Consider the following 15,609-nt stretch of genomic DNA (forward strand, 5'->3'; position numbering starts at 1 on the left):
TCTCTGCTTAACTGATCAAGATCCTGCTGCTATCTCTAAATTAGACATCTTTGTGTCATCCATAAACATAGTAATCAAGCCATGTACATCTTCATTTAATAATTTTATTTATGATTTTTAAATCATATAACATCATTTATAACATTTTCATTCAGAAAGTATATAATTGAATACACCCCCCCAACTTTCTTTATCCACACCACTAACACCCACCCTCCTCCCCCTTCTACCAACTAAGAAGGAAGAAAGGAGACCATCACTTAAAAACAACAACATTCAACTATTTAGCTGTGGAAACCAAGAAACCCACTGGAACGGATTGAGAGATTAAATCTAAAATCTTGCCTTATTGATTGTTCCAACAGTTCAATTGCTAAAACAAATAATGGAGGAGATAAAGGACATCCTTTTCCAGCCGATCTAGTTAATGAAGAAGAAGAAAGTGGTCCATTAGTAACTACTTTAGCCAAAGGGTTTCTCTATAAATATTGGCCCAAATTAAAATTTTTGCAAAACCTTAAATAAATAATTCAATTCTAATCTATTGCTTAAGGTGGTATGTGGATGGAAAGAAAAAATTTGAAAACCATTGTTTTAATCATTCCAAATTGATTCGTTATGTGCACAGTTTCATAACTCCAAAGGAAATGGGCCAATGACAATTTTTCTCAAGCAAAATATTTCAGTAATAATTAGGTCTAGAGCAGTGATTCTCAACCTTCCCTTCCTACTCACATACCACCTTAAGCAATCACTTACTAATCACAGAACACTTATGGCATAGGGAATACTTAAAGTGGTATGCGAGTAGAAAGTAAAAGGTTGGGAACCATTGATCTAAATGAACCAACTCAGGTAAATACTCATTCAATCTATTAGCCAAAACTTTAGCAACAACCTTTAATTATCAACAATTATTAATGATATAAGACTGGTTTTAATAAATCTTTATCTTTCCTAAGTATTACTTTATTACAGTATTTGAAAAAAGATTCTGGCAATGAACAACTTTCAATTGCATGTTTTAATAAATAAATTCCATTAATAAAGGCATTAATAAGTCTTTGAAATTTTTATAAAAATCAGACACAAATCCATCTTCACTAGGAGATTTACCATTTTGCATAGAATTTAAAGCCTTAATAAATTATTTCAAAATAAATGGAGAATCTAAATCCTTTTGAGCTTGGCAATTCAAAGATGGAAGTTGAAGCTTCTGTAAAAAAAATTATTAATTTCTCCATCATTATTCAATGACAGATGAATATAATTTAGTATAAGACTCTCTGAAAGAATCATTTATATCCTGTAATTTGTAAGTAAATTTTGAATTTTTTTGGACAGCATTAATCTTCTTGATGCTTGCTCCGTTTTCAATTGCCAAGCTAATATTTTATGTGCTTGTTCTCCTAATTCATAATATTTTTATTTAGTTCCATCAATTAATTTCTCAGTCCTATATATCTGAATTGAAATATAATGCATTTTTTTTATTTATCAAATCCAACTTTTCTTTTTCAGATGGATTTTTTTGTAATTCTTTTTCCAAAATTGCTATTTCCTTCTCTAATTTAACCACTTCTTTAAGATAGTTTTTCTTAATTTTAGTCAAACAACTTATTATTTGGCCCCTTAAGTAAGATTTTAATGCATCCCATAAAACAAATTTATTATCAACCGAATTAGTGTTTGTATCTAAATACATCTGTATTTGATTTCTCATAAAGTCACAAAATTCTACATTTTTTTAATAGTGATGAATTAAATCTCCATCTATAAATTGAATCAATTCTATCAGAGCTCAAACATGACATTAATAATGGTGAGTGATCTGATAGAATTCTAGGTTTATATTGTACATATTTAATTCTTCCTTGTAAATGAGCTGAAATTTAAACAAAATATATTCTAGAGTCAGAATCAAACCAATAAGAATAAAATGAATAATCTCTCTCTCTTGGATTCCAAGTATCCACCAAATTTAAATCTTCCATTAACATCAATATTCTTTTAGCCATTTTTGTTTTCATTAAAGACTTTGTAGATCTATCTAAAATTGGATCCAAACAACAATTACAATCTCCACCAATTATTATATTTCCATTTGCTTCTACCAGATTAAGAAAAACATTTGAATAATTTTTTCATCATCTGTATTAGGTGCATACACATTCATAAAAATCTAGGATTCTGAATAAATTTGACAATTTACCAAAACAAATCTACCAACAGGGTCAATAACTGTTGATTGTAATTTAAATGGAAAACTTTTTATTAATTAAAATAACCATTCCTCATGCTTTAGAATTAAAAGATGAAGCTATAATTTGACCAACCGATTCTTTTTTTAACTTTTGATGTTCTTTCTCAGTTAAATGAGTTTCCTTCAAGAAAGCATATCTACTTTCAACTTCTTAATATAAGCTAAAACTCTCTTACTTTTAATTGGGGATTGTTGAGCCCATTCACATTAAATGTTACATAATTCAAACTCTATGTTGCCATAATATAATTTTAAAAATACTCAACTCCCTTCTCCACCCCAGGTCATCTTGTCTCCACAGCCAACTTTCAAAACATGTAACATCTCCCAAGATAGAAAGTAGGAAACCCCAAATAATAATAAAATAATGAAAGAAAAAAATCCAAAAGTGCTGATTAGGTCAGTGCAAACTCCCTTAATTATGAGAAGTGGCTCTCGCCACTAGAGGCACGAGGCCCTGGAAGAGGAAAGGAGAAAAAGAGAATCCACCTACCCCAGAAGGAATATCAAAATTTAATTTCAATCTATTTATCAAGTACTATGAGCTTCTTCAAGGTCTCTATTGAACCTCAGTTGCTATCTTCCTGCAGGAATCCCTCCTTTTGATTTTTCTTGATCCCCTTCCGTTTGTTGAGATGAATAACAATGTCTTCCATTCTGCTTAATATTAGGCAATGAATTGGCAAATTCCAAAGCTTCAGATTCATTAGCAAAAAATTGTGCTTGAAATCGTTCATAAAAAACTTTAAGAATTGCTGGGTATTGAAAAGCAAATTTACATCCTTTCTTCTGCAAAACTGACTAAATTCTTTTCTTCTTTTAACTTTTATTACTTAAATCTGCATAGAAGAATACTTTATTATTGTGGATTATTAAAGGCTTTGTTGTTCCTGGATTTATGAACTGCCATTTTCAAAATAATTTCTCTATCTTGATAACATAAACATTTAATCAAAATAGAGCACGGTGGTTGTCCTGGATACGGTTTTTTCCTTAGAGCTCTATGTGCTCTATCAAGTTCCAAACCATTTGGAAAATTCTCTGGTCCCAAAATTTCAGGCAGCCAATTTAGAAAAAACTGCACTGGATTTAGGGCCCTCAAAGTCCTCAGGGAAACCAACAATTTTTACATTGTTTTTTCTACTCTGATTTTCCAACATGTCAACTTTTTGCAATAAATCTTTCTTCTGAATTTCCCCACACTGTAAAAGAATCTTCTATCTTGTTAACTGTATCTTTACACTCTTCTACCTCCATATGACATTCCTGAAAATCTTCAAATTTTTGAACTTTGATTTTAATTTTATCAACAGTTATATTACACTTTGTCATGTCTGTCTTCATTGTAGTTATTCATATCTTCTTTAATAGCTCCCAGTTGAGTAGTAAAATCTGCTTTCATGTCTGCAAATTTTGCATCCATTTTTTCACTAATTGAATCAATTTTTTCAAAATTTTATCAAAAATCTGTGGGTCAAGAGGTTTTGAGGTAACATAATATGCAGCCATTTTACCTTGAATATATTGATCTCCTCCTTCTTCTTCTGATTCCTCTCCCTGTGATTGTGGCCCAAGGCTTTCCTCTTCCACTCCTACCTCCTCTTCTTCTTCTGTAGAAGTCACCAATGGTTTAAATTGTGTACGGTCTCTCTGCTTGGCCTTCGTTTGACCCGCTACCATAGTTAAAGTCAGGTCTGCAAGCTCTGACGCAATCACTTCCGTAGTGCGTATGCGCTAAGTCCCGCGCATGCACGTTGATTCTACAGTCATTTCTATAGTTTTTTTCCATGCTTCAGTGCCATCTTTTCCAGCTACCCGAGGAGGTGGCACTGGAGTTTGAATCCTTACCCGAGGAGGCTTTGTAGATCGTGGCTGGAGAGGAACCAGGATCGGAAGGTAAGTCTTCAAGGTAGGCCCAGCTTCTTCCATCACTGTAACTTCAGTTATAGCCGGGGTGGCCAAACTTGCTTAACATAAGAGCCGCATACCATAAACTTCAGATGTTTGAGAGCAGTCATGTGATCGCAAGCCACACCCACTAACACTATCGTTAGTCCCTTTCAGCCTGCAGCTGACGTGGACTTTTTACCCCCTCCATAAATCTTCGTCCGCGAAGCCAAGCCAAAGAAGAAAGAAGCCAAAGAAAAAGAAGAATACCCAAATGTAAAGCTGCCTAAAATATCCAAATATGGCTGTCGGGAGGCCACCTGAAAGCAGAGAACCCGTCCCTGAGGTGTACTTACTCAACCCACCTCAGGTAGGTATATTCTCCACTTCCAAACGCTCCCCCTAGGCACTTAAAAACAGTAGCCGCTTTCAGGTGCCTAGCAGGGGACGGGCTGATGACAAACAGCCAGTGACCCAACTCCCCACACCTGACAGCCCCCCTCCCCGCTGCCTAGGATCCAACTCCCTGTTGCCTGACAGACCCCGGAGTGGGATGTCAGGGCGGGGGAAGCCAGCGCGGGACTACGGGGCTGGGACAGCCAGCGTGGGATTACGGGGCTGGGACAGCCAGCGTGGGACTACGGGGCTGGGGCAGCCAGCGCGGGACTACGGGGCTGGGGCAGCCAGCGGGAGACTATGGGGCTGGGGCAGCCAGTGCGGGACTACGGGGTTGGGACGCCCCTGCCCTGACATCCCCCACCGGCTGCCCCTGCCCTGATATCCCGCGCCGGCTGCCCCTGCCCTGACGTCCCGCGCCGGCTGCACCTGCCCTGACGTCCCGCACCGGCTGCCCAAGACATATTGTCCTGCGCCGGCTGTCCCAGCCCTGATGTCCCATGCTGGCTGTCCCAGCCCCAGGAGCCGGTGTTTGCTCCGCAGCATCTCTCCCCTCTGTGGACCTTTCTGGTGACAGAGCAGCATCCTCAGTGCTGCCACCTGAAAGGTTCGCACCCACACCCACAGCTGACGCCAGAGCCGCATTTCCCAGGCAAAACCACCTGAGAGGGACGTTATTCAATGGCATGTAAGGTATTGCCATGAGCCGCACATTACATGTCAAAGAACCACATGTGGCTCGTGAGCCACGGCTTGGCCACCCCTGGTTATAGCCATTTTTTTTTGCAATTTGTGTTTTAGATTTTTTGCAGCCATCTTTTCAGACCTTTAGAAGAGTTTTAAAACTGTTCACTATTTTTAAAAAGTTTTAAAAAAGTCGGATATTTATTAATTCTGCTAGGAGTGGCGTTTTCCATGTCTTCTCCCTACGAAATCATGCCACATCCCTATTTTCATTTAATAATTGATACAGATGATAACACTGAACCCTGTGGCACACCACTAATCACAGGCCTCCAGTGTGAAAAACAACCATCCACCCTGTAAGGTAAAACATCATGAGATGGGAATGTGTAAGGAGTTACCCTGTACAGGGCTGTAACAAGATGTGAATGCATCCTTGTACTTACAAGATAAGAGAGACATTGATGGATTGAGAGGCAGGAAGCTAGCAGGGAAAGGATAGCAACAGTTTTAGTCATTGGACAAGTAATGATATGATGATGTTCTAAGCACGTATCCAAGGGTATAAAAAATCACCATTTTGCTGATAATGGCAGAATGCATTCTCCGACTAACATGGTTAGTTGCAAGTGTTACAATCCGGTAATAAAGAACAAAGAACCCTGATTTCGACTCAGTCTGGTGTTTGTCTCACTCATTCATGAACAAAGCAGACCTAACTTTTTGGTGACCCCGACGTGATGGGTGAGTGAACACTGGACGACGGTTTCTGTTTTTTTCTGACAATCATCTCAGCCGGCTGATAAAAAGGTCCAGAGAAGCCTGTTTTAACAAAATTCTCTTTTTTTTTAAATCTTTATGATTGTCAGTAAGAACTGGAGATCGGACAAATTAGACGACCACAATTGAAGGTCGCATGCCAGGATTGTAACACGTAAGTGATTACAGACAAGATAAAAGTCCTTAAGGTGTTTGAATGACATTTATTAAGTGCTTCGCAAGAAACTACTAGAGTTTAAAAGTCTTTATTGTGTCGTTGCAAAGTCCAATAGAGTGAGAAGGTGGTCTATAAACAATTGAGGACCTGAGTTTTCTGCCCTAAACTGGTTATTAAGAGGAGAAATCTCCCACGTGAAGGTTGGGCTTTGAAAGAAAACAAAGGTTCAGGCTTATTGGCCTCAATTGTATCTGAGAGACTGACTTATAAATGTCCGGTAGGTATGATAATGTCTGTACACTTGAGAAGTTAAGAATTTATTTCCCCAATTCGCCGTGGTGGAATACCACAGCAGACACTAGAGACCTTGAGACAACAAAAAAAGTACTCAGGGACGCCTGCCTGGTGAACAAGAACGACGACAGAAGGCTGCGACAGCTGTGTCCGGATCAGGTAGGAGATATTAATGAAAAAGTTGACAAACTCCTAAGAGACACCCGGTTTATTCGAAATACTTTTGATAAGTTAAATGAGGGTATTCCCAACATCACCAAGGAGATAAAGTTACGTAAATTCATAGATTGGTACAGGGAAACAGGACAAAAGTATAGCCCAAATATTTGGTTTTCTAGTTGTAATTTAACTTTCAGACCCCTTTGGGAAAACAGAGAGTGGAAAACGAGCAATCAGAGTATACAGGACAGTCTGAAGTCAATTGGAGGACAAGACTTAGAGACTGTTCCTTTAAAAGATATTAGTCATCCAGCTTGCAAGGAGACATTTTTAAAAGCAATTTTCGTTGACATAGATCCCCTAAACGGACAAGAACCTAAATTAAAACAGGCATTAGAAAGCGGTCCCGCAGCTATGGCTGTACAGTTGCCTGCTAAGACTTTTGACCAAGTTATTAAGGAAATTAATCAGGAATTAGAGGAGCGAAATACCAGTAATGCGGCATTGGAAAAACAAAAAATGCTCCGAAAATGTGTAGACCGCTGGAGGAAGAGGGGTTGGTTACCCGGGGGCACTGAGATGTTCCTGACAGGTGAGAAAAAAAAAAAATTTTAAAACGTAGAGGCTTAGATAAGCTGGAAGAAACAAAACACAGAAGGGAAAGGAAAAGTGCCTGTTTCCAGTTTCCAGCCACGAAGTGTCTGGGTTTGCTCTCTCCCTCCCTCCTTTCACCCTCCCCTCTCTCTCTTCTCTCCCCCTCTCTCTCTTCTCTCCCCCTCTCTCTCTTCTCCCCCCCCTCCTCTCTCACCCACTCCCCCTCCCAATCCCAATCTGTGGCGGTGCTGCCCTGAAATCCCCAGGTTGGGCAGGGCAGAGAAATACAATTTGGTTTTAATTTTGTGCCCACAATTCCAGCTCCGCATCAAATGGGATCCTGTTTTATCCTCTCTCCCTCCCTTTTTCCCGCACCCCCACCATTGCGGGATTAGGGCAGACATTGTGGGCTGACGTGTAGCTCACTCGAGGTGGGAGGGAAGGAAGGAGTGATAGTTCCCAGTGGTGGGAGACCCAATCTGATCCAGACCAGTGATCACAGGATGAGAACCTTTTAAAACCTTTGAAACGAAAGTGTTAATCTGAAGACTTTTCTCCCAGTGGGGCCAGTGCAAGGCATTTTCTCTCTCTATCTCTTGTGCTCTGTGTATCTGCCTCTCTATCTCTTTCTCTCGCTATGCTCTCTCTCTCTCTCTCTCTCTCTCTCTCATAGTCTCTGGATGTATGTGATGTCATGTATGTAGAACTTTTGAACTTTGGCTTGGCTTCGCGGACGAAGATTTATGCAGGGGGTAAAAAGTCCACGTCAGCTGCAGGCTCGTTTGTGGCTGACCAGTCCGATGCGGGACAGGCATGTATGTACTCTGACAATAAATCATTTATAAGTGAGTCTTATACAATTATACAAACGGGACACAGAAAACAAAATCTTTAATCGCGAGTCAGCAAAAAAGAGGGTGAGAGACAAGGAGATTCAGTACCGCGATGTCCTAGCTCTATTTGAAGAATTTGGTCTCCCTGGTAACCCACCTGTTACTGCCCCTGTAGAAATAGCTTGTAGACCCCCGCCCTATACATATGTGGAGTCAAAAGGTGCCCCTGTCACCCCAGATGGGATCCTGGAGTCACGTCCCTTATATCCAGATATTGAGACACTGGGGTGTGACAAGAACCTCGGGAATAGGGACACATCAGACGAGGTACAGGCCCCTTTAATAAAAATAGAAGGGGGAGTAATAGATGTGGAGACCCCTCTGGAGTCCAAGAAAATAGAAAAGGAGTTAGAGATACAGAAATGGAACATGAAAAAGGTTCAGGATAACATTAAAAACTTAAACAGATATTAATGTGCTGGGGCAGATCAGTGAGGATCAAAAAGATTTAATGGTAGGTGTATTGAAGGAAGTGGAAAAGATAACTACAACACTGTCAGGAGAAATTAAAGCTGAAGGAATGGTAATAGGAGTAAAGGACGAAAAGTGTAGTACAGATGAGGAAACGAGATACGATCCACCATGGGAGGAAAGTAAAAGGAAAAGACTCGGGAGGGAGAAAAATAGACATGCCTACCTGGACATAGTTAGGACAAAAGAGAAAGATGTGAAACAACTAAACTATGGCCGAAAAGATTATCTTAGAGATGAACGTGACCAATATACCTTTGACCCTGAGACATTGGAAGCTGATAGGGACAGTGACAGTGACGAAGAAGAGTCAGAACAAGGTGGGATAAATAAATGCATGCCAAGAGTAAAGAAGGAGCAGAAATCCCCAAAAATTGAGATATCAATGCTCATTACTGATCACGGGACGGGGAACTCAAAAATATTTACCCTGGTCACGAATGGACTTAGAGAGTTTAATGAAAAAAACTACCTCCGTTGAGTAATGGGGGTAGTCCATGGATTTCTTGTTTTGAGCGAGAAACCTGCCAAGAACAATTAGCACTCGCAGATGTCAGAACTATCATGATAAAATTAAAGGCAGAAGGGGCCCTGAAGCAAATAGAGAGAATTGTAAGAAGCAGTAAATTGGGGGATGAAATAGAATTTAACCCACTTCGGAATAAATTTTGGGAAGCACTTAGAGAAACATTTCCTACACCCTATAGTTTGGATGCCTTGGTAACCCTTCAACTAAAGGAAGGAGAGACTGCACACGAGTATTTCACTCGAGCATGGGACTTATGGGAAACAGGGACTGGAGAAAGACCTGACCACAGCCCCTTAGGAAGGGCTCACTTTCGTAATGGGATAATAAACGGACTACCTGCTACGGTTCAAGCAAAATTAAGGGACATTGTGGGAGTAGAGACAATGTCAGATGATTTGTGGAAAAGACACCTGACACATGCAATCAAACGACATCGTCAATCAGAGCATGCTAGGTCAGAAAGTGCGTCCCAGAAGGAGGTGGACAAGACAACCGATAAATTGGTGAGAGCCATAGAACATATAGGGGTTAAATTAGCGGCCCAACAGATAGTCCCATAGGTCATGGGGCCAGTGATAAATCCGGGACCCCAAGTAAGAAATGGTTGGGAAAGACAGCTAGGTACAATGTATAGAGGGGAACATGCAGTATGCTGGTACTGCCAAAATCCTGGACACTACCAGCGGAACTGTCCGGAGGCTGGGAGAGCAAGGGGAAAAAGATTACCCTCTATTAGAGGCTATCGGGGAAGAGGAGGAAACTTAAGAGGACAAGCAAGGGGTAGGGGTGGACACATTGATGGGCCCCAGAGAATCGGGGGGTGGCAGAGTGATCAACAAGTCCAGGCACCTCAGTGTAATGACTATATTGAGGAAGGTGCTGAATTTGATTATTGAAGGTGCCCTGGAGAATCAAAAATCACGCCTCCCTGAGAGCCACCAAAAATTTGGGGGACGGTAAATGGAGAAAAAATTGAATTTATGGTTGACACAGGGGCAGCAGTTACGACAGTGATTAAAAAACCCCCAGGGAGCACATTTTCGGGCAAAACATTATCTACAATAGGATTCTCCGGGATAAGGGAAACACAGCCCTATACAGATAACATCGACATGACATTTGGACGACAAAGGGTTAAAACGCCTGTCCTGGTTGTGCCAAGTTGCCCCATTAATTTATTAGCAAGGGACATTCTTACCAAACTAGGAATAACCATACAATGTTCTGAGAAGGGCCTTCGGTTAACATACCCAGGGGATACAATAAGAAGGGGAGGACAGTTTATAGTAATTGTGATATAGAGAATTTAGGTTAAAAAGACTTAAGTTAAAATGTGATGATTAATCAGAAACAGGGAAGCCAGAACGGACAGAGAGTTTACTAGCAGTCAAGGACAGAAGGAGCTGCTGAATATGTTTTTTTAAACCTATCTTTTCATGGTCATAGTGAGAGACATGCAGGAGACAAAGGATTGATAAGAAGTGTGAGAAACAGAATTCAGTGAATGTAGAGTTCACAGCGTACGTAACGAACGTGATAATTAATAATGCAGTTATACTTAGAATGTTTTTGTAATACTAACCAATTAAAACAGTATTAATAAGAAGGGGAAGGGCAAATAATAAAGGTATAAAAATCAATGCACTGTATGTATCGGGGCTTAACTGGTGATAAACCAGTTGAGTCCAACTCTGCAGACTTGTAAATAAAGCTTGTCGTGTCATCAGTTTTAAAGAGACTCATGTGTGAGAAGTTTTATTTCTGACAAATGGGGGCTCGTCCGGGATCCACACTCCGGCCGTGAGGGGAGGCGAGAAGAGGGACATCGGAGGCGGTGCACCCCGCTGAGTTCAGCGGCTCCTAGTCCCTTGCTCGTCGCTTCGGGCGGCTTGAGCGAGTGGTATCCGGACAGGGTGACACGACAAGACGGAGAGGAGAAGGGTGACGGTTCAATCCCCGGGAAGACACCGGTAAGTGACGACTTACGATTGTGGTGTGGGGATTGGGTAACAGGTGTAACGGGATACACCTGTTTGGATAAAAACCTAACGGAATAGATTAAGTATAGATCTTTTGTCGTTGTGTGAGAACCCTGTCGCGGGACTCTAGGATAGACCCCAGGGAAACCTCGGCGGTAACCGAAGGAGGGACAGCACCTCCGACGAAGTGCCGAGAAGAGAGGGGTCAACCCCAGGAAAACCTCAGCGGTAACCGAAGGAGGGACAGCACCTCCGACGAGGCGTCTGAGAGGAAGGGAGTAGGGTCCAGAGCGAGAGGGTCCTCAGCAACGATAAACAGATCTAGGTGGGAAAATGGGAGGATCAAAATCTAAGGGCTCGTCTGAAAATTCAGGACAATTCCTGGGAGTACCCCTTGACAGCCCTTTGGGGAGAATGTTTGAAAATTGGGATAGTAATAGATATCGGGACAAAAACAAGAAAAAGATGGTCCAATATTGTCTCCTTTGGTCAAAACAACCTATTAAAGGTTCCTCGGTCTGGTGGCCGAAATTTGGATCTGATGAGGATTGGGTTAGACAAGCATTAAACATATATGTAAATTCGAGACCAAAGGTGAATCAAGAAGAGTCAGCATATGCATTTTGTTGGGTTCCCTGGCCAGGATCCTTAACAGAATGTTTTAAATTGAGAGTGGCAGGAGAAAAGAAATGGGAACCTCTGGACAACCTTCCCCCTCCTTATATTCCCCCGGTGCCTACTGCGCCCGAGGAAAGCTTATTACCGGAGGGGAAAGGTGATGAATCTGATTGCCCTGAAGGGGGCCGGGATAAAAAGGATGAATTAAGGGAGTCGGACCCTAAACTTCCACCGGTAAACCGACCCTGGACAAGATCCCAGACTGGTCCAGGACCATCAAAGTTTTCAATAAACCTAAATCCCCTGAGAGAAGTTCCTATGGGAGGACCGGGAGGGGGAACGGGATATGTGAATGTTCCCCTAACTAGTACAGAGGTGCGGGGATTTAAGAAAGAAATGAAAAAGTTATTGGAAGATCCTATAGGACTGGCTGAACAGCTTGACCAATTCTTGGGACCAAACACATATACGTGGGAAGAGATGCAGGCAATAATGGGAACATTATTTTCACCCCAGGAGAGGCAGATGATTCGACGGGCTGCCCTCCTCATGTGGGAATATGAACAACCTGGGGACCCTAGACCCCATGAACAAAAATATCCCTTAAATGAACCCAGGTGGGACAAACGAACACCCGAGGGATTGGCAAGTATGAGACAATAAAAAGGGACAATTAAAGGGATACGGGAGGCTGTGCCAAAGGGTCACAATTTTACCAAGGCATTTGGGAACCACCAGGGGAAAGACGAGTCCCCTACTGATTTTTTGGAGAGGGTGAGAAAGAATGTCCAACAGTATGCTGGTGTGGACCCTAGTACACCAATGGGTGAACAGCTTATTCGAATTGAATTTGTTTCCAAATCATGGCAAGACATTAGAAAGAAACTAGAAAAGGAGGAGGACTGGAGTGAAAAACCCCTAAGTGAACTGTTAAAAAAGGCACAAAAAGTATATGTGCAGAGAGAAGAAGAAGATCAAAAGAAGGCGACAAAGGTTATGGTACAGACTATCCGACAGATGAATGCTGAATCCAGAGGGGAAAGAAAACAAAACCTTCCTCTAAACAATCCAAAATATCCAAGAGAGGGAAGACCCCGGAGATTTGTTAAATGCTATTACTGCAATGAGGAAGGACACTTTAAGAGGGAATGCCCCCGATACAAGAGGGAATTGCGTGCCCTCGAACTTATGGAAGAAGATTAGGAGTGTCAGGGGTTCCAAATGTTAGGGACCAAATATAAGAGGGAACCCCTGGTAAAACTAAAAATTGGTCCCAAGGGAGAAGAGGTGGTGTTTATGGTGGACACAGGAGCGGAACGAAGTAGTGTAATAACTGTGCCAATCGGAACTGAGCCTATAAAAAGTAATTTGACAATTTCTGGGATAGAAGGAGCTCCCAGAATGGTATCAATAATTCCCCAAGTAACAGTGAAACTGGAAGAAAGAGAAGGGGTACAAGACCTCTTGTTATTACCTTCGGCTGGATTTAACCTCCTAGGAAGGGACTTACAGGCTCTCCTAGGTTTGGGTGCTCTCCCTGTGGACGGAGAAGTGCGAGTCCACCTCTGCGCTTTAAAGGAAGAGGATGAACGGCAGATTGACGAGAGAGTCTGGTATAAGGAGGGAAATCGAGGAGGTCTGGACATCCCACCTTTACATGTCACATTAATACCAGGTCATCAGCCGGTAATTGAGACTTTAATACGAGACGGACTATTAGAAGAATGCATGTCACCTTATAACACCCCTATACTCCCAGTAAAAAAGTCAGATGGATCCTATCGCCTAGTTCAGGATCTAAGAAGTTTGAATGCTATTGTTCAGACCCGCCACCCAGTGGTGCCTAATCCCTATACTATTATGAGTCGGATTCCCCCAGACCATGAGTGGTTTAGTGTTATCGACTTGAAGGATGCCTTCTGGACTTGTCCGTTAGAAGAGGAAAGTAGAGATATGTTTGCGTTTGAATGGGAAAATCCATGGACAGGTAAACGGAGACAGTTTCGGTGGACTGTATTGCCCCAAGGGTTCACTGAATCTCCAAACCTGTTTGGACAAATGCTAGAACAAATCCTGATGGACTATCCACAATCTGATGATTCCCAACTAATGCAGTATGTGGATGATTTACTATTATCAGGACCCAAGGAACAAGAAATGAGGAGAGAGACCATTAGACTCTTGAATTATCTGGGGAAAAAGGGTCTACGAGTGTCCAGAAACAAGTTACAGTTTGTTGAGAAAACTGTGATATATCTGGGACACCAGATAAGTAAAGGACAGAAACGGATTACCCCTGAACGAATTGCGGGAATCACTAGAATGCCTTTACCCCGTAATAAGAAGGAAATAAGACAATTCCTGGGACTCTTAGGATACTGTAGGTTATGGATAGAGGACTACTCAGCTTTGGTGAAGTTTATGTATGACAAACTGACAAATGAAAATGACTATCCACTGAAATGGACCCAGGAGGAGGAGGGATGGTTTGAGGACTTGAAACATCGCCTAACACGAGCCCCAGTGCTCACTCTGCCCTCTTTAAAACAGCCCTTCCAGCTATTTGTCACTCATAACCAAGGAACAGCTGTGGGAGTTTTAACACAGGAAAAAGGCGGTCAGCGTCACCCAGTGGCTTTCCTTTCCAAAATGATGGACCCAGTGTCTCGCGGATGGCCGACGTGTATCCAGGGAGTAGCGGCTGCTGCTCTGTTGGTAGAAGAAACACGTAAACTTACTTTTGGAGGAAAGATGACTGTGTACACCTCCCATTCTGTGAGTGTTTTATTAACACAAACTGCCCATCGATGGCTGACTGATTCTCGTATATTAAAGTATGAAACCATTTTAATGGTTGGAGAAGATTTACAGTTTGCAAAAATTAATAGCTGCAACCCAGCTCAGTTTTTATACGGCAGTGAAACAGAGAAAGAGGTGGAGCATGACTGTGTCGAGTTGACAGATCTTCAGACCAAGACCCGAGAAGACCTTTGCGATACTCCGCTGGGAGAAGGATATGAATTCTACATTGACGGCTCCGCCAGATGTGTTGACGGAATGAGAAGAAATGGGTATGCTATAATAGAAGGAAATACTTGGAAAGTAGTAGAATCCTTGTGTAGAATACTGGCAAAGAAAATTGGAACGATTTACACAGATTCCAAATACGCATACGGGGTAGTGCATACCTTTGGTAAGATCTGGAAGGAGCGTGGTCTAATTACATCAAGAGGAAAGGAATTGGCACACGAACAGATGATTACTCTGACTTTAGAAGCCTTAACATTACCCCAAGAAATAGCAGTGGTCTACATACCAAGCCATCAAAGGGGAGATAACCCGACAGCAATTGGAAACAGACTGGCTGATGAAGAAGCCAAAAGAGCAGCCATGCAACAAGAAGTCCGTTTGCTGACTTTAATCCCAATAAGGCAAGGCATAAAGACAGCTCCCATTTTCACTGCTAAGGAAGAAAAGAACATGGATCAGCTGGGCGCAAGCCAATTACCTGATGGAACATGGAAAACACCAGATGGAAGAACTGTTCTAAATAAAGAAATAACTCGCAACATTTTAAAACACCTGCATCAACAGAGCCACTGGGGCACTCAAGCCTTATGTGACACAGTGCTTCGAGAATATGTGTGTAAGGGAATCTACACCTTGGCCCAACAAGAGGTGCAAAATTGTTACCTATGCACAAAAATTAATAAGAAGATAATGAGGACAGGGACCATGGGAGGTCAACCATTAGCCATACGCCCTTTTCAACGTATCCAGATCGACTTCACAGAGTTACCTCAAGTTCAAAGATGGAAATATCTGTTGGTGATAATAGATCACTTTACCCGATGGGTAGAAGCCTTCCCAACAATAAATACTACAGCCTCTACAGTAGCTCGCCT

At 41.9% G+C, this 15,609-nt stretch overlaps 1 long non-coding RNA gene across 1 annotated transcript in view; it reads right to left on the reverse strand.

Annotated features, from left to right (window-relative positions):
• Positions 1-201: 201 nt before the first annotated feature.
• Positions 202-15,609, reverse strand: part of LOC138759800 (uncharacterized) — a 122,890-nt gene continuing 107,482 nt past the window's right edge. The window contains exon 3 of the long non-coding RNA XR_011355093.1: positions 202-420. This is a non-coding gene — a long non-coding RNA (uncharacterized lncRNA). The remainder of the gene's footprint in view (positions 421-15,609) is intronic.

Source organism: Narcine bancroftii, chromosome 4 (assembly GCF_036971445.1).
Source record: "Narcine bancroftii isolate sNarBan1 chromosome 4, sNarBan1.hap1, whole genome shotgun sequence".
Taxonomy (NCBI): Eukaryota; Metazoa; Chordata; class Chondrichthyes; order Torpediniformes; family Narcinidae; genus Narcine; species Narcine bancroftii.